This window comes from Elgaria multicarinata, chromosome 14 (genome assembly GCF_023053635.1).
Source record: "Elgaria multicarinata webbii isolate HBS135686 ecotype San Diego chromosome 14, rElgMul1.1.pri, whole genome shotgun sequence".
In the NCBI taxonomy this organism is placed as follows: Eukaryota; Metazoa; Chordata; class Lepidosauria; order Squamata; family Anguidae; genus Elgaria; species Elgaria multicarinata.
In genome coordinates, this window is record NC_086184.1 from 34,600,873 (window position 1) to 34,627,718 (window position 26,846).

At 53.5% G+C, this 26,846-nt stretch overlaps 1 pseudogene; it reads left to right on the forward strand.

Moving 5' to 3' along the window:
- Positions 1-26,846, forward strand: part of LOC134408718 (DNA polymerase epsilon catalytic subunit A-like) — a 37,834-nt pseudogene that overhangs the window by 10,453 nt on the left and 535 nt on the right.

Sequence of the window (26,846 nt, forward strand, 5' to 3'; positions counted from 1 at the left end):
CCCCTTGAAGCAGCGCCTCCCAACCTTCAGCTCCAGCCTTGCTTTTAAAGTCTCCAGGTGGGAGGGGGGAGGGGAGCAGGTGGAATAGCTCACCCTTGGTGGAACAGCGTTTCTTCCCTTGAAGCAGCGCCTCCCATCCTTCAGCTCCAGCTTTGCTTTTAAAGTCTCCAGGTGGGGGGGAGGGGAGCAGGTGGAATAGCTCACCCTTGGTGGAACAGCGTTTCTCCCCTTGAAGGAGCACCTCCCAACCATCAGCTCCAGCCTTGCTTTTAAAGTCTCCAGGTGGGGGGGAGGAGAGCAGGTGGAATAGCTCACCCTTGGTGGAACAGCGTTTCTCCCCTTGAAGCAGCGCCTCCCAACCTTCAGCTCCAGCCTTGCTTTTAAAGTCTCCAGGTGGGGGGGAGGGGAGCAGGTGGAATAGCTCACCCTTGGTGGAACAGCGTTTCTCCCCTTCAAGCAGCGCCTCCCAACCATCAGCTCCAGCCTTGCTTTTAAAGTCTCCAGGTGGGGGGGAGGGGAGCAGGTGGAATAGCTCACCCTTGGTGGAACAGCCTTTCTCCCCTTGAAGCAGCGCCTCCCAACCTTCAGCTCCAGCCTTGCTTTTAAAGTCTCCAGGTGGGGGGGAGGGGAGCAGGTGGAATAGCTCACCCTTGGTGGAACAACGTTTCTTCCCTTGAAGCAGCGCCTCCCAACCTTCAGCTCCAGCCTTGCTTTTAAAGTCTCCAGGTGGGGGGGAGGGGAGCAGGTGGAATAGCTCATCCTTGGTGGAACAGCGTTTCTCCCCTTGAAGCAGCGCCTCCCAACCTTCAGCTCCAGCCTTGCTTTTAAAGTCTCCAGGTGGGGGGGAGGGGAGCAGGTGGAATAGCTCACCCTTGGTGGAACAGCATTTCTCCCCTTGAAGCAGCGCCTCCCAACCTTCAGCTCCAGCCTTGCTTTTAAAGTCTCCAGGTGGGGGGGAGGGGAGCAGGTGGAATAGCTCACCCTTGGTAGAACAGCGTTTCTTCCCTTGAAGCAGCGCCTCCCAACCATCAGCTCCAGCCTTGCTTTTAAAGTCTCCAGGTGGGGGGGAGGGGAGCAGGTGGAATAGCTCACCCTTGGTGGAACAGCCTTTCTCCCCTTGAAGCAGCGCCTCCCAACCATCAGCTCCAGCCTTGCTTTTAAAGTCTCCAGGTGGGGGGGAGGGGAGCAGGTGGAATAGCTCACCCTTGGTGGAACAGCCTTTCTCCCCTTGAAGCAGCGCTTCCCAACCTTCAGCTCCAGCCTTGCTTTTAAAGTCTCCAGGTGGGGGGGAGGGGAGCAGGTGGAATAGCTCACCCTTGGTGGAACAGCCTTTCTCCCCTTGAAGCAGCGCCTCCCAACCTTCAGCTCCAGCCTTGCTTTTAAAGTCTCCAGGTGGGGGGGAGGGGAGCAGGTGGAATAGCTCACCCTTGGTAGAACAACGTTTCTTCCCTTGAAGCAGCGCCTCCCAACCTTCAGCTCCAGCCTTGCATTTAAAGTCTCCAGGTGGGGGGGAGGGGAGCAGGTGGAATAGCTCACCCTTGGTGGAACAGCGTTTCTCCCCTTGAAGCAGCGCCTCCCAACCTTCAGCTCCAGCCTTGCTTTTAAAGTCTCCAGGTGGGGGGGAGGGGAGCAGGTGGAATAGCTCACCCTTGGTGGAACAGCCTTTCTCCCCTTGAAGCAGCGCCTCCCAACCATCAGCTCCAGCCTTGCTTTTAAAGTCTCCAGGTGGGGGGGAGGGGAGCAGGTGGAATAGCTCACCCTTGGTGGAACAGCGTTTCTCCACTTGAAGCAGCGCCTCCCAACCTTCAGCTCCAGCCTTGCTTTTAAAGTCTCCAGGTGGGGGGAGGGGAGCAGGTGGAATAGCTCACCCTTGGTGGAACAACGTTTCTTCCCTTGAAGCAGCGCCTCCCAACCTTCAGCTCCAGCCTTGCATTTAAAGTCTCCAGGTGGGGGGGAGGGGAGCAGGTGGAATAGCTCACCCTTGGTGGAATAGCGTTTCTTCCCTTGAAGCAGCGCCTCCCAACCTTCAGCTCCAGCCTTGCTTTTAAAGTCTCCAGGTGGGGGGGGAGGGGAGCAGGTGGAATAGCTCACCCTTGGTGGAACAGCGTTTCTCCCCTTGAAGCAGCGCCTCCCAACCTTCAGCTCCAGCCTTGCTTTTAAAGTCTCCAGGTGGGGGGGAGGGGAGCAGGTGGAATAGCTCACCCTTGGTGGAACAGCGTTTCTCCCCTTCAAGCAGCGCCTCCCAACCTTCAGCTCCAGCCTTGCTTTTAAAGTCTCCAGATGGGGGGGGAGGGGAGCAGGTGGAATAGCTCACCCTTGGTGGAACAGCGTTTCTCCCCTTCAAGCAGCGCCTCCCAACCTTCAGCTCCAGCCTTGCTTTTAAAGTCTCCAGGTGGGGGGGGGAGGGGAGCAGGTGGAATAGCTCACCCTTGGTGGAACAGCGTTTCTTCCCTTGAAGCAGCGCCTCCCAACCTTCAGCTCCAGCCTTGCTTTTAAAGTCTCCAGGTGGGGGGAGGGGAGCAGGTGGAATAGCTCACCCTTGGTGGAACAGCGTTTCTTCCCTTGAAGCAGCGCCTCCCAATCTTCAGCTCCAGCCTTGCTTTTAAAGTCTCCAGGTGGGGTGGGGGAGGGGAGCAGGTGGAATAGCTCACCCTTGGTGGAACAGCGTTTCTTCCCTCGAAGCAGCGCCTCCCAACCTTCAGCTCCAGCCTTGCTTTTAAAGTCTCCAGGTGGGGGGAGGGGAGCAGGTGGAATAGCTCACCCTTGGTGGAACAGCGTTTCTCCCCTTGAAGCAGCGCCTCCCAACCTTCAGCTCCAGCCTTGCTTTTAAAGTCTCCAGGTGGGGGGGAGGGGAGCAGGTGGAATAGCTCACCCTTGGTGGAACAGCCTTTCTCCCCTTCAAGCAGCGCCTCCCAACCTTCAGCTCCAGCCTTGCTTTTAAAGTCTCCAGGTGGGGGGGAGGGGAGCAGGTGGAATAGCTCACCCTTGGTGGAACAGCGTTTCTCCCCTTGAAGCAGCGCCTCCCAACCTTCAGCTCCAGCCTTGCTTTTAAAGTCTCCAGGTGGGGGGGGAGGGGAGCAGGTGGAATAGTTCACCCTTGGTGGAACAGCGTTTCTCCCCCGAAGCAGCACCTCCCAACCTTCAGCTCCAGCCTTGCTTTTAAAGTCTCCAGGTGGGGGGGGAGCAGGTGGAATAGCTCACCCTTGGTGGAACAGCGTTTCTCCCCTTGAAGCAGCGCCTCCCAACCTTCAGCTCCAGCTTTGCTTTTAAAGTCTCCAGGTGGGGGGGAGGGGAGCAGGTGGAATAGCTCACCCTTGGTGGAAAAGCGTTTCTTCCCTTGAAGCAGCGCCTCCCAACCTTCAGCTCCAGCCTTGCTTTTAAAGTCTCCAGGTGGGGGGGAGGGGAGCAGGTGGAATAGCTCACCCTTGGTGGAACAGCGTTTCTTCCCTTGAAGCAGCGCCTCCCAACCATCAGCTCCAGCCTTGCTTTTAAAGTCTCCAGGTGGGGGGGAGGGGAGCAGGTGGAATAGCTCACCCTTGGTGGAACAGCCTTTCTCCCCTTGAAGCAGCGCCTCCCAACCATCAGCTCCAGCCTTGCTTTTAAAGTCTCCAGGTGGGGGGGAGGGGAGCAGGTGGAATAGCTCACCCTTGGTGGAACAGCGTTTCTTCCCCTTGAAGCAGCGCCTCGCAACCTTCAGCTCCAGCCTTGCTTTTAAAGTCTCCAAGTGGGGGGGGGAGGGGAGCAGGTGGAATAGCTCACCCTTGGTGGAACAGCGTTTCTCCCCTTGAAGCAGCGCCTCCCAACCTTCAGCTCCAGCCTTGCTTTTAAAGTCTCCAGGTGGGGGGGAGGGGAGCAGGTGGAATAGCTCACCCTTGGTGGAACAGCGTTTCTCCCCTTGAAGGAGCGCCTCCCAACCATCAGCTCCAGCCTTGCTTTTAAAGTCTCCAGGTGGGGGGGAGGGGAGCAGGTGGAATAGCTCACCCTTGGTGGAACAGCGTTTCTCCCCTTGAAGCAGCGCCTCCCAACCTTCAGCTCCAGCTTTGCTTTTAAAGTCTCCAGGTGGGGGGGAGGGGAGCAGGTGGAATAGCTCACCCTTGGTGGAACAGCGTTTCTCCCCTTCAAGCAGCGCCTCCCAACCTTCAGCTCCAGCCTTGCTTTTAAAGTCTCCAGATGGGGGGAGGGGAGCAGGTGGAATAGCTCACCCTTGGTGGAACAGCGTTTCTCCCCTTCAAGCAGCGCCTCCCAACCTTCAGCTCCAGCCTTGCTTTTAAAGTCTCCAGGTGGGGGGGAGGGGAGCAGGTGGAATAGCTCACCCTTGGTGGAACAGCGTTTCTCCCCTTCAAGCAGCGCCTCCCAACCTTCAGCTCCAGCCTTGCTTTTAAAGTCTCCAGGTGGGGGGGGGAGGGGAGCAGGTGGAATAGCTCATCCTTGGTGGAACAGCGTTTCTTCCCTTCAAGCAGTGCCTCCCAACCTTCAGCTCCAGCCTTGCTTTTAAAGTCTCCAAGTGGGGGGGGAGGGGAGCAGGTGGAATAGCTCACCCTTGGTGGAACAGCGTTTCTCCCCTTGAAGCAGCGCCTCCCAACCTTCAGCTCCAGCCTTGCTTTTAAAGTCTCCAGGTGGGGGGGGAGGGGAGCAGGTGGAATAGCTCACCCTTGGTGGAACAGCGTTTCTTCCCCTTGAAGCAGCGCCTCCCAACCTTCAGCTCCAGCCTTGCTTTTAAAGTCTCCAGGTGGGGGGAGGGGAGCAGGTGGAATAGCTCACCCTTGGTGGAACAGCGTTTCTCCCCTTGAAGCAGCGCCTCCCAACCTTCAGCTTGAGCCTTGCTTTTAAAGTCTCCAGGTGGGGGGGAGGGGAGCAGGTGGAATAGCTCACCCTTGGTGGAACAGCGTTTCTCCCCTTGAAGCAGCGCCTCCCAACCATCAGCTCCAGCCTTGCTTTTAAAGTCTCCAGGTGGGGGGGAGGGGAGCAGGTGGAATAGCTCACCCTTGGTGGAACAGCGTTTCTCCCCTTGAAGCAGCGCCTCCCAACCTTCAGCTCCAGCCTTGCTTTTAAAGTCTCCAGGAGGGGGGGGAGGGGAGCAGGTGGAATAGCTCACCCTTGGTGGAACAGCGTTTCTCCCCTTGAAGCAGCGCCTCCCAACCTTCAGCTCCAGCCTTGCTTTTAAAGTCTCCAGGTGGGGGGGGAGGGGAGCAGGTGGAATAGCTCACCCTTGGTGGAACAGCGTTTCTTCCCTTGAAGCAGCGCCTCCCATCCTTCAGCTCCAGCTTTGCTTTTAAAGTCTCCAGGTGGGGGGGGAGGGGAGCAGGTGGAATAGCTCACCCTTGGTGGAACAGCGTTTCTCCCCTTGAAGGAGCACCTCCCAACCATCAGCTCCAGCCTTGCTTTTAAAGTCTCCAGGTGGGGGGGAGGAGAGCAGGTGGAATAGCTCACCCTTGGTGGAACAGCGTTTCTCCCCTTGAAGCAGCGCCTCCCAACCTTCAGCTCCAGCCTTGCTTTTAAAGTCTCCAGGTGGGGGGGAGGGGAGCAGGTGGAATAGCTCACCCTTGGTGGAACAGCGTTTCTCCCCTACAAGCAGCGCCTCCCAACCATCAGCTCCAGCCTTGCTTTTAAAGTCTCCAGGTGGGGGGGAGGGGAGCTGGTGGAATAGCTCACCCTTGGTGGAACAGCCTTTCTCCCCTTGAAGCAGCGCCTCCCAACCTTCAGCTCCAGCCTTGCTTTTAAAGTCTCCAGGTGGGGGGGGAGGGGAGCAGGTGGAATAGCTCACCCTTGGTGGAACAACGTTTCTTCCCTTGAAGCAGCGCCTCCCAACCTTCAGCTCCAGCCTTGCTTTTAAAGTCTCCAGGTGGGGGGGAGGGGAGCAGGTGGAATAGCTCATCCTTGGTGGAACAGCGTTTCTCCCCTTGAAGCAGCGCCTCCCAACCTTCAGCTCCAGCCTTGCTTTTAAAGTCTCCAGGTGGGGGGAGGGGAGCAGGTGGAATAGCTCACCCTTGGTGGAACAGCATTTCTCCCCTTGAAGCAGCGCCTCCCAACCTTCAGCTCCAGCCTTGCTTTTAAAGTCTCCAGGTGGGGGGGAGGGGAGCAGGTGGAATAGCTCACCCTTGGTAGAACAGCGTTTCTTCCCTTGAAGCAGCGCCTCCCAACCATCAGCTCCAGCCTTGCTTTTAAAGTCTCCAGGTGGGGGAGAGGGGAGCAGGTGGAATAGCTCACCCTTGGTGGAACAGCCTTTCTCCCCTTGAAGCAGCGCCTCCCAACCATCAGCTCCAGCCTTGCTTTTAAAGTCTCCAGGTGGGGGGGAGGGGAGCAGGTGGAATAGCTCACCCTTGGTGGAACAGCCTTTCTCCCCTTGAAGCAGCGCTTCCCAACCTTCAGCTCCAGCCTTGCTTTTAAAGTCTCCAGGTGGGGGGGAGGGGAGCAGGTGGAATAGCTCACCCTTGGTGGAACAGCCTTTCTCCCCTTGAAGCAGCGCCTCCCAACCTTCAGCTCCAGCCTTGCTTTTAAAGTCTCCAGGTGGGGGGGAGGGGAGCAGGTGGAATAGCTCACCCTTGGTGGAACAACGTTTCTTCCCTTGAAGCAGCGCCTCCCAACCTTCAGCTCCAGCCTTGCATTTAAAGTCTCCAGGTGGGGGGGAGGGGAGCAGGTGGAATAGCTCACCCTTGGTGGAACAGCGTTTCTCCCCTTGAAGCAGCGCCTCCCAACCTTCAGCTCCAGCCTTGCTTTTAAAGTCTCCAGGTGGGGGGGAGGGGAGCAGGTGGAATAGCTCACCCTTGGTGGAACAGCCTTTCTCCCCTTGAAGCAGCGCCTCCCAACCTTCAGCTCCAGCCTTGCTTTTAAAGTCTCCAGGTGGGGGGGGAGGGGAGCAGGTGGAATAGCTCACCCTTGGTGGAACAACGTTTCTTCCCTTGAAGCAGCGCCTCCCAACCTTCAGCTCCAGCCTTGCTTTTAAAGTCTCCAGGTGGGGGGGAGGGGAGCAGGTGGAATAGCTCATCCTTGGTGGAACAGCGTTTCTCCCCTTGAAGCAGCGTCTCCCAACCTTCAGCTCCAGCCTTGCTTTTAAAGTCTCCAGGTGGGGGGAGGGGAGCAGGTGGAATAGCTCACCCTTGGTGGAACAGCATTTCTCCCCTTGAAGCAGCGCCTCCCAACCTTCAGCTCCAGCCTTGCTTTTAAAGTCTCCAGGTGGGGGGGAGGGGAGCAGGTGGAATAGCTCACCCTTGGTAGAACAGCGTTTCTTCCCTTGAAGCAGCGCCTCCCAACCATCAGCTCCAGCCTTGCTTTTAAAGTCTCCAGGTGGGGGGGAGGGGAGCAGGTGGAATAGCTCACCCTTGGTGGAACAGCCTTTCTCCCCTTGAAGCAGCGCCTCCCAACCATCAGCTCCAGCCTTGCTTTTAAAGTCTCCAGGTGGGGGGGAGGGGAGCAGGTGGAATAGCTCACCCTTGGTGGAACAGCCTTTCTCCCCTTGAAGCAGCGCTTCCCAACCTTCAGCTCCAGCCTTGCTTTTAAAGTCTCCAGGTGGGGGGGAGGGGAGCAGGTGGAATAGCTCACCCTTGGTGGAACAGCCTTTCTCCCCTTGAAGCAGCGCCTCCCAACCTTCAGCTCCAGCCTTGCTTTTAAAGTCTCCAGGTGGGGGGGAGGGGAGCAGGTGGAATAGCTCACCCTTGGTGGAACAACGTTTCTTCCCTTGAAGCAGCGCCTCCCAACCTTCAGCTCCAGCCTTGCATTTAAAGTCTCCAGGTGGGGGGGAGGGGAGCAGGTGGAATAGCTCACCCTTGGTGGAACAGCGTTTCTCCCCTTGAAGCAGCGCCTCCCAACCTTCAGCTCCAGCCTTGCTTTTAAAGTCTCCAGGTGGGGGGGAGGGGAGCAGGTGGAATAGCTCACCCTTGGTGGAACAGCCTTTCTCCCCTTGAAGCAGCGCCTCCCAACCATCAGCTCCAGCCTTGCTTTTAAAGTCTCCAGGTGGGGGGGAGGGGAGCAGGTGGAATAGCTCACCCTTGGTGGAACAGCGTTTCTCCACTTGAAGCAGCGCCTCCCAACCTTCAGCTCCAGCCTTGCTTTTAAAGTCTCCAGGTGGGGGGAGGGGAGCAGGTGGAATAGCTCACCCTTGGTGGAACAACGTTTCTTCCCTTGAAGCAGCGCCTCCCAACCTTCAGCTCCAGCCTTGCATTTAAAGTCTCCAGGTGGGGGGGAGGGGAGCAGGTGGAATAGCTCACCCTTGGTGGAATAGCGTTTCTTCCCTTGAAGCAGCGCCTCCCAACCTTCAGCTCCAGCCTTGCTTTTAAAGTCTCCAGGTGGGGGGGGAGGGGAGCAGGTGGAATAGCTCACCCTTGGTGGAACAGCGTTTCTCCCCTTGAAGCAGCGCCTCCCAACCTTCAGCTCCAGCCTTGCTTTTAAAGTCTCCAGGTGGGGGGGGAGGGGAGCAGGTGGAATAGCTCACCCTTGGTGGAACAGCGTTTCTCCCCTTCAAGCAGCGCCTCCCAACCTTCAGCTCCAGCCTTGCTTTTAAAGTCTCCAGATGGGGGGGGAGGGGAGCAGGTGGAATAGCTCACCCTTGGTGGAACAGCGTTTCTCCCCTTCAAGCAGCGCCTCCCAACCTTCAGCTCCAGCCTTGCTTTTAAAGTCTCCAGGTGGGGGGGGAGGGGAGCAGGTGAAATAGCTCATCCTTGGTGGAACAGCGTTTCTTCCCTTCAAGCAGCGCCTCGCAACCTTCAGCTCCAGCCTTGCTTTTAAAGTCTCCAAGTGGGGGGGGGAGGGGAGCAGGTGGAATAGCTCACCCTTGGTGGAACAGCGTTTCTCCCCTTGAAGCAGCGCCTCCCAACCTTCAGCTCCAGCCTTGCTTTTAAAGTCTCCAGGCGGGGGGGGAGGGGAGCAGGTGGAATAGCTCACCCTTGGTGGAACAGCGTTTCTCCCCTTGAAGCAGCGCCTCCCAACCTTCAGCTCCAGCCTTGCTTTTAAAGTCTCCAGGTGGGGGGGGGAGGGGAGCAGGTGGAATAGCTCACCCTTGGTGGAACAGCGTTTCTTCCCTTGAAGCAGCGCCTCCCATCCTTCAGCTCCAGCTTTGCTTTTAAAGTCTCCAGGTGGGGGGGGAGGGGAGCAGGTGGAATAGCTCACCCTTGGTGGAACAGCGTTTCTCCCCTTGAAGGAGCACCTCCCAACCATCAGCTCCAGCCTTGCTTTTAAAGTCTCCAGGTGGGGGGGAGGAGAGCAGGTGGAATAGCTCACCCTTGGTGGAACAGCGTTTCTCCCCTTGAAGCAGCGCCTCCCAACCTTCAGCTCCAGCCTTGCTTTTAAAGTCTCCAGGTGGGGGGGAGGGGAGCAGGTGGAATAGCTCACCCTTGGTGGAACAGCGTTTCTCCCCTTCAAGCAGCGCCTCCCAACCATCAGCTCCAGCCTTGCTTTTAAAGTCTCCAGGTGGGGGGGAGGGGAGCAGGTGGAATAGCTCACCCTTGGTGGAACAGCCTTTCTCCCCTTGAAGCAGCGCCTCCCAACCTTCAGCTCCAGCCTTGCTTTTAAAGTCTCCAGGTGGGGGGGGAGGGGAGCAGGTGGAATAGCTCACCCTTGGTGGAACAACGTTTCTTCCCTTGAAGCAGCGCCTCCCAACCTTCAGCTCCAGCCTTGCTTTTAAAGTCTCCAGGTGGGGGGGGAGGGGAGCAGGTGGAATAGCTCATCCTTGGTGGAACAGCGTTTCTCCCCTTGAAGCAGCGCCTCCCAACCTTCAGCTCCAGCCTTGCTTTTAAAGTCTCCAGGTGGGGGGAGGGGAGCAGGTGGAATAGCTCACCCTTGGTGGAACAGCATTTCTCCCCTTGAAGCAGCGCCTCCCAACCTTCAGCTCCAGCCTTGCTTTTAAAGTCTCCAGGTGGGGGGGAGGGGAGCAGGTGGAATAGCTCACCCTTGGTAGAACAGCGTTTCTTCCCTTGAAGCAGCGCCTCCCAACCATCAGCTCCAGCCTTGCTTTTAAAGTCTCCAGGTGGGGGGGAGGGGAGCAGGTGGAATAGCTCACCCTTGGTGGAACAGCCTTTCTCCCCTTGAAGCAGCGCCTCCCAACCATCAGCTCCAGCCTTGCTTTTAAAGTCTCCAGGTGGGGGGGAGGGGAGCAGGTGGAATAGCTCACCCTTGGTGGAACAGCCTTTCTCCCCTTGAAGCAGCGCTTCCCAACCTTCAGCTCCAGCCTTGCTTTTAAAGTCTCCAGGTGGGGGGGAGGGGAGCAGGTGGAATAGCTCACCCTTGGTGGAACAGCCTTTCTCCCCTTGAAGCAGCGCCTCCCAACCTTCAGCTCCAGCCTTGCTTTTAAAGTCTCCAGGTGGGGGGGAGGGGAGCAGGTGGAATAGCTCACCCTTGGTGGAACAACGTTTCTTCCCTTGAAGCAGCGCCTCCCAACCTTCAGCTCCAGCCTTGCATTTAAAGTCTCCAGGTGGGGGGGAGGGGAGCAGGTGGAATAGCTCACCCTTGGTGGAACAGCGTTTCTCCCCTTGAAGCAGCGCCTCCCAACCTTCAGCTCCAGCCTTGCTTTTAAAGTCTCCAGGTGGGGGGGAGGGGAGCAGGTGGAATAGCTCACCCTTGGTGGAACAGCCTTTCTCCCCTTGAAGCAGCGCCTCCCAACCTTCAGCTCCAGCCTTGCTTTTAAAGTCTCCAGGTGGGGGGGGAGGGGAGCAGGTGGAATAGCTCACCCTTGGTGGAACAACGTTTCTTCCCTTGAAGCAGCGCCTCCCAACCTTCAGCTCCAGCCTTGCTTTTAAAGTCTCCAGGTGGGGGGGAGGGGAGCAGGTGGAATAGCTCATCCTTGGTGGAACAGCGTTTCTCCCCTTGAAGCAGCGTCTCCCAACCTTCAGCTCCAGCCTTGCTTTTAAAGTCTCCAGGTGGGGGGAGGGGAGCAGGTGGAATAGCTCACCCTTGGTGGAACAGCATTTCTCCCCTTGAAGCAGCGCCTCCCAACCTTCAGCTCCAGCCTTGCTTTTAAAGTCTCCAGGTGGGGGGGAGGGGAGCAGGTGGAATAGCTCACCCTTGGTAGAACAGCGTTTCTTCCCTTGAAGCAGCGCCTCCCAACCATCAGCTCCAGCCTTGCTTTTAAAGTCTCCAGGTGGGGGGGAGGGGAGCAGGTGGAATAGCTCACCCTTGGTGGAACAGCCTTTCTCCCCTTGAAGCAGCGCCTCCCAACCATCAGCTCCAGCCTTGCTTTTAAAGTCTCCAGGTGGGGGGGAGGGGAGCAGGTGGAATAGCTCACCCTTGGTGGAACAGCCTTTCTCCCCTTGAAGCAGCGCTTCCCAACCTTCAGCTCCAGCCTTGCTTTTAAAGTCTCCAGGTGGGGGGGAGGGGAGCAGGTGGAATAGCTCACCCTTGGTGGAACAGCCTTTCTCCCCTTGAAGCAGCGCCTCCCAACCTTCAGCTCCAGCCTTGCTTTTAAAGTCTCCAGGTGGGGGGGAGGGGAGCAGGTGGAATAGCTCACCCTTGGTGGAACAACGTTTCTTCCCTTGAAGCAGCGCCTCCCAACCTTCAGCTCCAGCCTTGCATTTAAAGTCTCCAGGTGGGGGGGAGGGGAGCAGGTGGAATAGCTCACCCTTGGTGGAACAGCGTTTCTCCCCTTGAAGCAGCGCCTCCCAACCTTCAGCTCCAGCCTTGCTTTTAAAGTCTCCAGGTGGGGGGGAGGGGAGCAGGTGGAATAGCTCACCCTTGGTGGAACAGCCTTTCTCCCCTTGAAGCAGCGCCTCCCAACCATCAGCTCCAGCCTTGCTTTTAAAGTCTCCAGGTGGGGGGGAGGGGAGCAGGTGGAATAGCTCACCCTTGGTGGAACAGCGTTTCTCCACTTGAAGCAGCGCCTCCCAACCTTCAGCTCCAGCCTTGCTTTTAAAGTCTCCAGGTGGGGGGAGGGGAGCAGGTGGAATAGCTCACCCTTGGTGGAACAACGTTTCTTCCCTTGAAGCAGCGCCTCCCAACCTTCAGCTCCAGCCTTGCATTTAAAGTCTCCAGGTGGGGGGGAGGGGAGCAGGTGGAATAGCTCACCCTTGGTGGAATAGCGTTTCTTCCCTTGAAGCAGCGCCTCCCAACCTTCAGCTCCAGCCTTGCTTTTAAAGTCTCCAGGTGGGGGGGGAGGGGAGCAGGTGGAATAGCTCACCCTTGGTGGAACAGCGTTTCTCCCCTTGAAGCAGCGCCTCCCAACCTTCAGCTCCAGCCTTGCTTTTAAAGTCTCCAGGTGGGGGGGGAGGGGAGCAGGTGGAATAGCTCACCCTTGGTGGAACAGCGTTTCTCCCCTTCAAGCAGCGCCTCCCAACCTTCAGCTCCAGCCTTGCATTTAAAGTCTCCAGATGGGGGGGGAGGGGAGCAGGTGGAATAGCTCACCCTTGGTGGAACAGCGTTTCTCCCCTTCAAGCAGCGCCTCCCAACCTTCAGCTCCAGCCTTGGTTTTAAAGTCTCCAGGTGGGGGGGGAGGGGAGCAGGTGAAATAGCTCATCCTTGGTGGAACAGCGTTTCTTCCCTTCAAGCAGCGCCTCGCAACCTTCAGCTCCAGCCTTGCTTTTAAAGTCTCCAAGTGGGGGGGGGGGAGGGGAGCAGGTGGAATAGCTCACCCTTGGTGGAACAGCGTTTCTCCCCTTGAAGCAGCGCCTCCCATCCTTCAGCTCCAGCTTTGCTTTTAAAGTCTCCAGGTGGGGGGAGGGGAGCAGGTGGAATAGCTCACCCTTGGTGGAACAGCGTTTCTCCCCTTGAAGCAGCGCCTCCCAACCTTCAGCTCCAGCCTTGCTTTTAAAGTCTCCAGATGGGGGGGAGGGAAGCAGGTGGAATAGCTCACCCTTGGTGGAATAGCGTTTCTCCCCTTGAAGCAGCGCCTCCCAACCTTCAGCTCCAGCCTTGCTTTTAAAGTCTCCAGGTGGGGGGGAGGGAAGCAGGTGGAATAGCTCACCCTTGGTGGAACAGCGTTTCTCCCCTTGAAGCAGCGCCTCCCAACCTTCAGCTCCAGCCTTGCTTTTAAAGTCTCCAGGTGGGGGGGAGGGGAGCAGGTGGAATAGCTCACCCTTGGTGGAACAGCGTTTCTCCCCTTGAAGCAGCGCCTCCCAACCTTCAGCTCCAGCCTTGCTTTTAAAGTCTCCAGGTGGGGGGGAGGGGAGCAGGTGGAATAGCTCACCCTTGGTGGAACAGCGTTTCTCCCCTTGAAGCAGCGCCTCCCAACCTTCAGCTCCAGCCTTGCTTTTAAAGTCTCCAGGTGGGGGGGGAGGGGAGCAGGTGGAATAGCTCACCCTTGGTGGAACAGCGTTTCTCCCCTTGAAGCAGCGCCTCCCAACCTTCAGCTCCAGCCTTGCTTTTAAAGTCTCCAGGTGGGGGGGGGAGGGGAGCAGGTGGAATAGCTCACCCTTGGTGGAACAGCGTTTCTCCCCTTGAAGCAGCGCCTCCCAACCTTCAGCTCCAGCCTTGCTTTTAAAGTCTCCAGGTGGGGGGGAGGGGAGCAGGTGGAATAGCTCACCCTTGGTGGAACAGCGTTTCTCCCCTTGAAGCAGCGCCTCCCAACCTTCAGCTCCAGCCTTGCTTTTAAAGTCTCCAGGTGGGGGGGAGGGGAGCAGGTGGAATAGCTCACCCTTGGTGGAACAGCGTTTCTTCCCTTGAAGCAGCGCCTCCCAACCATCAGCTCCAGCCTTGCTTTTAAAGTCTCCAGGTGGGGGGGAGGGGAGCAGGTGGAATAGCTCACCCTTGGTGGAACAGCCTTTCTCCCCTTGAAGCAGCGCCTCCCAACCATCAGCTCCAGCCTTGCTTTTAAAGTCTCCAGGTGGGGGGGAGGGGAGCAGGTGGAATAGCTCACCCTTGGTGGAACAGCGTTTCTTCCCTTGAAGCAGCGCCTCCCAACCTTCAGCTCCAGCCTTGCTTTTAAAGTCTCCAGGTGGGGGGAGGGGAGCAGGTGGAATAGCTCACCCTTGGTGGAACAGCGTTTCTCCCCTTGAAGCAGCGCCTCCCAACCTTCAGCTCCAGCCTTGCTTTTAAAGTCTCCAGGTGGGGGGGGAGGGGAGCAGGTGGAATAGCTCACCCTTGGTGGAACAGCGTTTCTTCCCTTGAAGCAGCGCCTCCCAACCTTCAGCTCCAGCCTTGCTTTTAAAGTCTCCAGGTGGGGGGAGGGGAGCAGGTGGAATAGCTCACCCTTGGTGGAACAGCGTTTCTTCCCTTGAAGCAGCGCCTCCCAACCTTCAGCTCCAGCCTTGCTTTTAAAGTCTCCAGGTGGGGGGGGAGGGGAGCAGGTGGAATAGCTCACCCTTGGTGGAACAGCGTTTCTTCCCTTGAAGCAGCGCCTCCCAACCTTCAGCTCCAGCCTTGCTTTTAAAGTCTCCAGGTGGGGGGGAGGGGAGCAGGTGGAATAGCTCACCCTTGGTGGAACAGCCTTTCTCCCCTTCAAGCAGCGCCTCCCAACCTTCAGCTCCAGCCTTGCTTTTAAAGTCTCCAGGTGGGGGGGAGGGGAGCAGGTGGAATAGCTCACCCTTGGTGGAACAGCGTTTCTCCCCTTGAAGCAGCGCCTCCCAACCTTCAGCTCCAGCCTTGCTTTTAAAGTCTCCAGGTGGGGGGGGAGGGGAGCAGGTGGAATAGTTCACCCTTGGTGGAACAGCGTTTCTCCCCCGAAGCAGCACCTCCCAACCTTCAGCTCCAGCCTTGCTTTTAAAGTCTCCAGGTGGGGGGGGAGCAGGTGGAATAGCTCACCCTTGGTGGAACAGCATTTCTTCCCTTGAAGCAGCGCCTCCCGACCATCAGCTCCAGCCTTGCTTTTAAAGTCTCCAGGTGGGGGGGGAGCAGGTGGAATTGCTCACCCTTGGTGGAACAGCATTTCTTCCCTTGAAGCAGCGCCTCCCAACCATCAGCTCCAGCCTTGCTTTTAATGTCTCCAGGTGGGGGGGAGCAGGTGGAATAGCTCACCCTTGGTGGAACAGCATTTCTTCCCTTGAAGCAGCGCCTCCCAATCTTCAGCTCCAGCCTTGCTTTTAAAGTCTCCAGGTGGGGGGGGGAGCAGGTGGAATAGCTCACCCTTGGTGGAACAGCATTTCTTCCCTTGAAGCAGCGCCTCCCAACCATCAGCTCCAGCCTTGCTTTTAAAGTTTCCAGGTGGGGGGGAGCAGGTGGAATAGCTCACCCTTGGTGGAACAGCATTTCTTCCCTTGAAGCAGCGCCTCCCAACCTTCAGCTCCAGCCTTGCTTTTAAAGTCTCCAGGTGGGGGGGGGAGGGGAGCAGGTGGAATAGCTCACCCTTGGTGGAACAGCGTTTCTCCCCCGAAGCAGCACCTCCCAACCTTCAGCTCCAGCTTTGCTTTTAAAATCTCCAGGTGGGGGGGGGAGCAGGTGGAATAGCTCACCCTTGGTGGAACAGCATTTCTCCCCTTCAAGCAGCACCTCCCAACCTTCAGCTCCAACTTTGCTTTTAAAGTCTCCAGGTGGGGGGGGAGCAGGTGGAATAGCTCACCCTTGGTGGAACAGCGTTTCTCCCCTTGAAGCAGCGCTTCAACATTATTACATACAAATAATGCACCAGTGGACAAAGAAGGCCGTAGGTTGCACCGCCTGGGGAGAAGAGTATACTCTTCTACAGCTTTATCCCTTCGTGTGCACAATTACCAAGCCACAATGGCAAAACGTAAGCTCTTTTTATGGGGGAAGATTACATCTCTCCACATTCTTGCCAGATGACCAAACGGAACTGGCAGATGTTTTTGTATTGAGGCGATGAGACTTTCTCGACAATAGCTTAATACAGCACGCCACGCTACGGACTGCACCTCAAAGCCGTGGTAGTTTCCATTGCGCTATGAAGGCATGCGTAGCTGAGGTCCGCCCCAGCAGGCACGCACCCGCATAGAGGATCTGCCGTTTGATGGAAGCCAGATCTAACCACTACTGTTAGAGTCCCCATGGCTGGCCTCCTCGGTAGCAATAATAACTAGGTTCTTCAGTACACTGAAGCCTCTCGATACCGAGACTTGCAACAATATAACTAGCTTCGTCAGTGCCTAGCCTGTGACCTCTCGGTACCTAGACTGCTCTCAATACCGAGATACAATATAACTAGCTTCTTCGGTACCGAGAATGAATCCCTCGATGCCGAGACTGGCAACAATGTAGCTTCTTCGGTACAGACTGGAGCCCTTGATGCCAACAGTGGCAATTACATAACTAGCATCTACAATGCAGACACTGGAATTCTCTATGCTGACACTGGCAATGAACATAACTGGCTTTTTTGGTACCAAGGTGAAATTTTTGGTACTGAAAATGACAATAACATAACTGGTTTCTTCGGTTCCAAGGCTGGAACCCTTGATACCGAGATTGGCAATAACGTTAATAGCTCTTTGGTACAAACGCTGACACTCTTGATACCAAGAGGGCATCTCGCATGCAGCTTCAATGTGAGAGGGTGAGATGTAATATCTCTCCCCTCCAAAGCCAATGGACATCTGTCCACCACATCAGGCAGTGTATACCTTGCAAGCTAACCACCTATTTCAAGGTCCCCATTCCAGAGTCTCTACGCTCTGAGTGCTTTGCTTTCAGTGGAGAGCATTTTATTACCATGATGTCTGATGTCATCATTCTTGGGGTTCTCCCACTCCTTGGAATAGGAGGGCATACAATGTTAAACGGGCCACGTCTCCTGAGAATACCATACAAGCATGGGTACTGGCTTTAGTACCGTCATGGGGATATGTACAACCGTGATCACTGTAATTGCGAGCGATACACAGGGCTCAGCTGTTACAGCAACAATGCGTCAGCACAATTACTTAGCTCTTCCCCATTCCACCCCTATTCCATGGGACATTAGGAGATCAACTTGGGGAAGATGAGTTAGAGCATAAGAATTAGGCATGTGCTCCGCTCCGATTAGAAGCGCAGAAGCAGGAGCGAATTGGCCTGCTCCGCCTTGCCCAGAGGCGGAGTAGAAGCGGACCGCGGACCCCTAGAAGCAAGGCGAAGAGAAGCGCCCATTTTCGGAGCACTCCGGTTTCCGCGGTCCGGTCCGATCGCCATCTTGAAACATTTCGCCCATAGGATTGCATTGCGGAAAAGAAAGGGGCATAACTGTGTTGTTTTTGAAGCTATCTTTCTGAAAATTCTTGTGCTCAGAAAGTCATGGATGGGGGTCATTTTGAGACTACTCTCAGCTCTCTGTGTGGTGCGGTTCGCAAGCTAGAATTTTTTTAAAAACCGATGGGAAAAATACCTTTTTCGAAGGGTTGAGGGGAAGAGTCAACTCCCGGTCATGATCACATGATTCCAAAGTTGGAGGAGGGGATAGGCAAAATGGGTAACTTGGGATTCTGGGAAACTTCTCTTTCTTAGTCTGAACGGACTTTTCCCAGTGTTTTTTAAAACAGTAGCCCCACCAAATGCACAAACACAACCTGAAATCATATACTAAGCCAATAATAAGAGAGCACTGCTACCCACCCTAACTTTGGGGAACAACTGAAAAGATGTGGTGCAAGGGGATGAGCTCCCCTAGGGCATGCCATGTGGACGTGCCCCCACTCTCTCCTGTACTTGGAGAAGTAACATCGGGGCCTGCTCCTGCTGGACTCTTCCCCCCCCCACAGGGCAAACTGCCATCTTGGCCCTGTGGGGAAGAAGAAGGACCGAGGGGACAGGAGCAGGCAGAAGTAACATCGGGGCCTGCTCCTGCTGGACTCTTCCCCCCCCCCCCACAGGGCAAACTGCCATCTTGGCCCTGTGGGGAAGAAGAAGGACCGAGGGGACAGGAGCAGGCAGAAGTAACATTGGGGCCTGCTCCTGCTGGACTCTTCCCCCCCCCACAGGGCAAACTGCCATCTTGGCCCTGTGGGGAAGAAGAAGGACCGAGGGGACAGGAGCAGGCAGAAGTAACATCGGGGCCTGCTCCTGCTGGACTCTCTCTCTCTTTCTTTCTCTCTCCTCCCTCCCTCCCTCCCTCCTTGACTCCTTTTCCTTGTGTGTCATGTCTTTGTTAGATTGTAAGCCTGAGGGCAGGGACTGTCTTTTTTGCTAAGTGTAAGCCGCTCCGAGAGCCTTTTTTGGCTAAGGAGCGGGGTATAAGTATGATAAATAAATAAATAATAAATATCACAGCCCTCCAAAGAGAGTAACCCGGTGGAGCAATGCCTATCACGAGTTGAAGTGAGCGGTCTACTTCTTAGTGGTGGAGCAATGTCTTTCATGAGTTGAACTGACAGCGTTGCTTCTTAAAAGACTGGTCACTAGGACCAGTCAAATTGGCAGCTGCTTCCCCCTCCCCCGGGCACGTCCCCCTGTTACTGGTGAAAGACAGATATAGCCTTTTTAAAAAAGTTCTTCTTGTTTATTCAGCAACACTGCTGCTTTTAATTCCACCCCTCCTTTGTTTATTTATTTATTTATTTATTTATTCCATTTTATATGCATTACTGGCTTATCCTTGGCTCACTTCCTTATGCCCCCAGAAATGTCTGCTGCCTGCCTGCCTTCCCTCCCTCCTCCCCTGCCCGCCTCGCAGGGATGTTGTGTGTGTCTGGCTTTGACTCAGGGGAGAAGTCCTTCCTGCGCTCAATTAGACTTTTGGAAGTTCCAAATCCATTTTTCAAGTGTGGAAGAAGATTCATAGGTTTATCTCTACTCCCCAATTCATGGCATGTTGGGATTTCCTTTGAAATGGCCCCATTGAGATGTCTGCAGGTTTAAGCCCCGCCAAAAATCAGGGGATGATGGGACTGCCTTGAGTCTCGGCATGCGTGTGCACCCCTGGATAAGCTTTCATGGTGGTGAGTTTGAGATTTTTAACGTGCAAATTGACGGAGCAATGGAAAGGGGTGTGAATGGGGTGTTGGATTTTCATAAATTCCCCAAAAATCAGGGGATGATGGGACTGCCTTGAGTCTCGGCGTGCGTGTGCACCCCTGGATAAGCTTTCATGGTGGTGAGTTTGAGATTTTTAACGTGCAAATTGACGGAGCTATGGAAAGGGGTGTGAATGGGGTGTTGGATTTTCATAAATTCCCCAAAAATCAGGGAATGATGGGACTGCCTTGAGTCTTGGCGTGCATATGTATCCCTGGACAAGCTATCATGGTGGTGAGTTTGAGATTTTTAATGTGCAAATTGACGGAGCTATGGAAAGGGGTGTGAATGGGGTGTTGGATTTTCATAAATTCCCTAAAAATCAGGGGATGATGGGACTGCCTTGAATCTTGGCATGCGTATGTATCCCTGGACAAGCTATCATGGTGGCGAGTTTGAGATTTTTAATGTACAAATTGACGGAGCTATGGAAAGGGGTGTGAATGGGGTGTTGGATTTTCATAAATTCCCCCAAAATCAGGAGATGATGGGACTGCCTTGTGTCTTGGCGTGCGTGTGCACCCCTTGATAAGCTTTCATGGTGGTGAGTTTGAGATTTTTAACATGCAAATTGACAGAGCTATGGAAAGGGGTGTGAATGGGGTGCCCGATTTTCATAAATTCCCCAAAAATCAGGGGATGATGGGATTGCCTTGAGTCTTGGCATGCATGTGTATACCCCCATGAGGTGTCATGGTGCCAAACTTGAGGTTTCTAACTTTAACAGAAAAAAAGTTGTATACTTTTTTAGCTTAATGCAAGCCTATGGGGGGGGGGAACGGAGCTCCGATCCGGATCCGGAGCTCCGCAGCGGAGCGGAGCGGACATAGGCGGAGCGGGGGCAGGGCGGAGCGGGCCGATCCGCAAATCGTGGATCTGGAAGAGAAGCGGAGCGGGGGGTCCGTGCACACCCCTAATAAGAATAGACCTGATTCCCTTCAATCCTTTGAGGACTATCAGTCAGTCTCAACATTGCTCTCTTCTGCATCACCTACACAGGGCAGAACCTCCTTTGGAGGACTTATACCACTTCCCGGTCATTGAGGATGACCAGGCTTGGTATTGAGACACATAACTGGGAAAATAAAGTGCAGGGTTTTGTATCTCATGCAGTATGTACTGAGAAGCCAACTCCAGTGTCGATATTTTTCCTCCCAGCACTGCTTCTGATAGTTAAAAATTCCTGGAAGGGCCCTTCTTTGATGGCTCTGACATTGGAAAGTGCAGAATCTTTACATAAGGTCCAGTAATGGACATGGGGTTTTTTCTTTATGCACCCGTGTTCCAATTCTATATTAGTTCTGTTAGCCCCAAGGGGAGTTTTCAGAACATATTCATCTGCTTTGGGCCCCAGAGTCATACATTATCTAGTTATGATGTCCAGATACAACTTTTCCTCTTGTCAGCAACTTACATGACCCGTCACTTCACTGTGAGTTGAGAGCGATGGTGCGCGCTCTTGCGCTTTGCATGCATACCTATTATTAGCAGGTCTCACTCTGTGAACTAGATTGAGGACCTACCATCTGATGGTGAAGGATTGTTCAATCTCATTGCTCATCTCGTTTACTGCATCAGAACCAGCAAATTACGGATGACACACTGTCTTTCTTAATGCCGCTTCTCAACAAGGGAGTAGGTTTGTCCCATACACATAAGTATGCATACTTCCATATAGCCATTCAGAACACTCGCCAGAGGTACCTTGGGGTTATCATAGGAACCGATATGTCCCAGTTTGGGTGTGTCTATTGGACTTAAGTACAGCCCACCGAATGTTTGCAAAATATATGGCAGTTCTTTTGCCTACACAGGGTGAAAGTCTACCTATATTTAGACAACTGGCTTCTCGTGGCATCTTAGAAGAGGATGCTATCGAAGACAGTGGGACTAATCCTCAATTTATTGAGCTCTCTGGACCTCATAGTAGAAACCACAATATTAGACTGTCAATCCTTACCCCCTGATATATGGGACATAATTCTAGCAGCTAAGAAGCTAGCGACTAGAAAATCATATGCTACCAAATGGGAAGATCACTCCTCCTTTGCCCTAAGCAGGAATGAGAAACCCCTTTCAAAGCCTATTTCCACCATCCTCACTTTCCCCTTTTCCTTGTTAAAGGAGGCCTTAAGTTTCCTCACTTAGAGTTTATCTGGCAGCGATTCTGCCTCACATTTATGGATTCAGCGCTGTCCGGTCTTCACTCATCCACTGGTTAAGCGCTTTATGAAAGGGATGAAAGATACAGTTCCACCCTTCATTCCTTTGTTCCGCAATAGAGCCTTTCCGTGGTGTTCAAAGCACTGTCGGCCAAGCCTTTCAAACCATTGGCAAAGACAGATTTGCGTTTACCGACTTTTAAGGTGGCATTCCTTGTTGCCATAACATCTGCTAGACGTGCATCAGAGTTAGCGGCACTCCGTATGGACTCACCTTATACGGGTTTTCATGCCGACAAAGTGGTCCTTAGACCGGACCCAGCTTTTTTCCAAAGGTTGTTTCTCCTTTCACCTTGGGCAGGATTTTACTCTGCCAAGCTTTTTCCTTGCGCCGTCAACTCTTCTTGAGTCGACACTACATACGCTGGACAGAACAGTGACTCTCCGGAGATCCCTAAGATTTTTTGTTTGTTATGGGTCAAACAAAAGGGACTCCAAGCATCTCTGCAGAGAATATCTGCTGGGGGTTTTTCAGTCTATCAAATTAGCCTATGAACTTGCTGGCCCCCCGCTGAAGGGGAAAGTGCGCTCTCACTCCACCAGAGGAGGGGCCACTGCTACAGCTTTTGAAAGAGGTATTGCCATACCGGACCTCTGCAAAGCGGATATCTGGTCGACACCTCTGACTTTTGCCAGTCACTACCATCTGGACATCAGAGTGCGTAGAGACTGTGCCTTTCTTATCGGCAATCCGTTGAATTTTTCATCCATCACCTGACACCACCCACCTCCGGGTAGTCAGCTTGTTATTCGCCCATATGTGTGATGCACAGAGACCACGAAGAAGAAAGACAGGTTGCTTACCTGTAACTGTAGTTCTTCGAGTGGTCATCTGTGCAGTCACACAACCCTCCCACCGTCCTCACTATGGTGTCATTAATTTTTGATCACCTGGTGGTTCTCCTCAGTGAGACTGCTTAGGCGGTTTCAGGAACTGAGGGGATTAGGCGGGAACCCCTGAGCATGCTCAGTGGACGGTGGGGGAGGGGTTCCCGCCTAAAACGTTTTCAGCTATAGAAGTTTCCGAAGCTGGCCCTGCGCAGGCGCAGAGCCCATATGTGTGACTGCACAGATGACCACTCGAAGAACTACAGTTACAGGTAAGCAACCTGTCTTTTTCTGCCTCAGTCCATAGAGGTTTTATAAGACTCCCTCTATGAATTTGTCTGATTCTTCTTTCTTTTTTTTATCATCTAAGCTGGAGGCCATCAGTACTCTTGTGGTAAATGTTTCTTCCCATGATCCAGATGTCAGTGCATCCCTCTGTCCTGCTGACCGTGATGGTAGAGAAGTGTTGTTGCCAAAGGGGAATTAGGATCCTTCTCCCAGGAAGAGATTACTGCCTCACCTCTCTTGGTTCCATGTGTAATTCTCCTAACCTCTGGTAGGAGGTATAAAGAAACCAAAGTTTCATCACCAGCTCTTGTGGGACGAGGCCTTTCCTATCCCTGCTGCTCAAGCTTCCACATTGCTGCTCTCCGGTCTGCTCCTCCTTCAGCCTAACCTGCTCTCTTTTAGGTTGTTGCACTGGCTCTTTGTGTGTCGGATGGACCAGTATTTCTCTTGGGCAACAACTTCATTTCTCCTCCACTCGTTTCTGCTGCACTGGCTTTTGGCGAGAAGAGAGTTTGCCACAATCGTAACGGTAACTTCCTGCCCGGCTGTGTGTCTTTTAGAATCCTGCTGCCTTTGACTTCCTTCTGCAGCGTGTGGAGAAGACTTTGCGCCATGCCATTGAGGAAGAAGAGGGGATACCCTTAGACCAAGTGACCAATTTCCAGGAGGTAACCTTGACTTTGCCTTGTGTGGGCAGAACGGCGTTGCCTGGTCCTGGATAGGAGACCAGGCATTGTTTGGATTGTTTTAGGATGTTTTTTTTAGGATGTTTTAACAATGTATATTGTGTTTTTAATCAGTATTTTATACTTTCTGCTGTTCCCCGCCTCGATCAAAATGGAGAGGCGGGAAAGTCATAAAATTATTATTATTATTATTATTCCATACATCCTTCCCTCAAGTTTGTTTTGACCCATACCTCCTGCCCTGTAGCACAGAACTCCCCTGTTCAAACAGCTCCACTGGCTTCCAATCTGTTTCCAGGCACAATTCAAAGTGCTGGTTATGACCTATAAAGCCCTATATGGCTCGGGTCCGGGTTATCTAACAGACCGTCTCCTCCCTTACGAGCCTGCCTGGGCTTTGAGATCTTCGGGGGAGGCCCATCTCTCAGTCCCACCACCATCACAGGTGCACCTGGTGGGAACATGGGGAAGGGCCTTCTCGGTGGCTGCTCCAGGGCTCTGGAGCTCCTTTCCCAGGGAAGCTAGACTGGTTCCCTCCTTGGTATGCTTCCAGAAGCAGGCAAAACCTTTTTTGTTCTGGCACGGCTTTGGGGAAGAGTCTGGACCTCTGTTTATGCATTGGACTTGTTAAAATTGTTATTTGTATTTTAAATGTTCTAATATTGAAGCATATTTAATTATATTTGTAACTTCTGTATATTTCTATTTATACATTTTAACTGTATATGTTTTTAATTTTGTAAAGCCACCTTGAGGCCCAGTATTGGGGGAAAAGGTGGGGGATGATGATAATAATAATAATAATAATAATAATAATAATAATAATAATAATATATTTCTTACCCGCCTCCCCATTCTGATCGAGGCGGGGAACAACAACATACGGTAAAGTACATAAAACCGAATTAAAATATAATCTACATTGTTAAACTATCCTAAAAAACACTCTAAAATCATCTTCGAATTTCACCGGATAGGCCTGCTGGAAGAGATCCATCTTTATAGCTTTCTTGAATGTTAGTAGGCTGTTAAGTTGACGAGTCTCCTCCAGCAGGCCATTCCACAGCCTGGGAGCAGCAGAAGAGAAGGTCCTCTGGGTAACAGTTGTTAATGTAGTTTTTGCTAGCTGAAGTAGACTTTTCCCAGAGGACCTTATTAATAAGAATAAGATGAAGAAGAAGAAGTTTGTGTCCATGGTAAATCTTGACTTTCCTTCCGGTTGCCCTTCTGCTGTGCCTGCCACCTTCTGTCTCTTCCCCTGCTTCTTCTCCCTTTTTTTCCTCCCAGCCTTAGCTTCTGACCTGCTGACACACTTCGTTGAAGTCTCTGGGAGCCACATGTGGCCCATGACTAACACTGTGTCCACCCCTGGTCTTGTTTGCGGGAGGCACCATGTTTCAGTGGTGCAGCCCCTGCTTTGCATGCAGAAGGTCCCGGTTCGATCCCTGGCATCGGCAGGTAGGGCTGGAAAAACTCCTGCCTGGAACCCTGGGGAGCCACTCCTGCCAGTCACTGTGAACACTGCTGGGCTAGATGGACCAAGGTTCTGACTCGGTAGAAGGCAGCGTCCTGTGTTCCTTCCTTCTGGGTTCTTGAGTGACTTGCATTGCCTTTGGAAGAGCCCAGTGAAGCATTGTATCCCTGGCAAACCAGTGTTTCCTTCTTGCCACAGGTTTGTGATGAATTCAAAGTTAAACTGAATTCCCTGAAGGACGTTCCCAACAGGATTGAGTGTCCTCTTATCTACCATCTGGATGTGGGGGCCATGTATCCGAATATCATCCTGACCAACAGGCTGCAGCTGAGAAGTAGCTCTCCAAAGAAGCAAGGAGTTCGTTCTATGTTCGTATCCATGAGTGTTGGACATCAAGGACTAATTATGTGCTGTAGGAATTGAAATCTATTGGGTGAGGAACTTACAGTTACCTTGGGTCATAGGTGAGTCTACCCAAGGAAATGGGAACTCTATTATGGTCCTGGGGTACCATATAAAAGCTCAAAGTGTTTACCTTCTTGATAAGGAGCGATATGTACGGAAGCCTCCCTGATCCTGCAATGGCTTCCAGTTCAGGTAGGCACTATAGCTGGCTACCTTTTTGCTTCCTTCAGAGGGAACAAGAAGGAAAGTAGCCAGTGCTATAATGATATCCTTCCATAAGAGAGGCTGCTGAGAGGTAAATAGGTGGCCGGTGGCCACTCTTTTCTCTCTGGAAGTGTGCAGTGCGGAAGAGCAGGCAAAGGCTGGAAGGGAAACTCTCCAGCCACTGCTGTGTTTGGAACGGGAAGCGCTACTGAGACAGCGGTGCTTCAGTAGACCTTAAAAGGGTAATGTGAACTGGATGAGCTTGGGGTACATCTTCTTGGCTCGCCGCTCCGACCATGTTACTCGGCTTCTGAAATCTCTTCATTGGCTTCCAATTCACTTCAGAATCCAATATAAACTTCTCCTGTTAACCTTCAAAGCTTTTCACGGTCTAGCTCCTGCCTATCTCTCCTCTCTCATCTCACACTATTGCCCCGCTCGTGCTCTTCGCTCCTCTGATGCCATTTTTCTCGCCTGCCCAAGGGTCTCTACTTCCCTTGCTCGGCTCCGTCCATTTTCTTCTGCTGCCCCTTACGCCTGGAACGCTCTTCCAGAACATTTGAGAACTACAAGTTCAACCGCAGCTTTTAAAGCTCAACTAAAAACTTTTCTTTTTCATAAAGCTTTTAAAACTTGATGTTGTGCAGACTTCTACTGTTACTTTCTACTGTTAGTTTTACCCTACCCTGTGCCTGCTTACCCTACCCTGTACCTGTTTGCATTCTCTTCCCCTCCTTATTGTTTTACTATGATTCTATTAGATTGTAAGCCTATGCGGCAGGGTCTTGCTATTTACTGTTTTACTCTGTACAGCACCATGTACATTGATGGTGCTATATAAATAAATAATAATAAATAATAATAAAAAAAATAAAAGCCCTCTTGTGTTCACCTGCTGCTGCTCTCCTGGGGATGGGATCCAATCTCTTGTGCTGCTTTCCCCCCAACGCGCTTGTACATTCTGCCTCCACTTTCTCCCCTCTTCAGCCCTCGGCGATGGTGGACGAAGCTACGTGCGCCGCCTGTGACTTCAACAAGCCAGGTGCTAATTGTCAGCGGAGGATGACTTGGCAGTGGAGGGGAGAATTCAGTGAGTTTTGGGTTTCTGCCTCCCTCTTGGCTTGGCCCTCTCACAGCACTCTCACGGCCAGGAGTCTCCAGTCCCGTGCTATCCAGAGGTCTTCTCAGCAGTCTCTTTTCCCATTTGCAGTGCCTGCAAGCCGCAGCGAGTACCACCGCATCCAACAACAGCTGGAGTCGGAGAAGTTCCCCTCTCCCTTCCAGATGGGCCTCCCCGGGCGTTCCATGTGCTGTCCCGAGAGGAGCAAGCTAAATACGAGAAGAAGCGCTTGGCAGGTGAGAACAAACTTCTAAGTGCTCCAAGCCGGAGCTGTACGTGAGCGTGGCTTCATGTGTCTGAAGATCCTAAAAGGAGGCTGCCCTTCCAACAGCATTCCATCCAGGTGAGCAAGTCAAAGAACTGCCCCGTCGTACAGAAGATGGAACTTGGGTTGTAGAGAGCTGTCCCGTTCTGTGCTTTGGGGATCTCGGCTTTCTTTTTCAGAGTTGCAACCTTCCAGCTGGTTTTGGGGCACTGTGGATTCTAGTCAAGCTAGGGCTTTCTTTTACTTGATGTTCCCTGTTGTGGCAAAAATAAAAATTAGGGGGAGGGGAGGGATGTACAGCTCTTGTGAGGGCAAAGTCCAAATCATATCCAGAGAGACCCGCTTGAGCAATAGAATGGAGAGGCAGTTAACGTTTGCTGCTTTTCACTGTTTCGTAGGACGTGCCTTGCTAATCCTAGCTTGTAGAGCAGCGGTCCCCAACCGTTTTGGCACCAGGGACCAGTTTCGGGAAAGACAATTTTTCCACAGACCAGGGGTGGTGGTTGAGGGGATGGTTTTGGGAAGCCCCCCCCCCCACTCCAGTGTCCTGGCTTCGCTT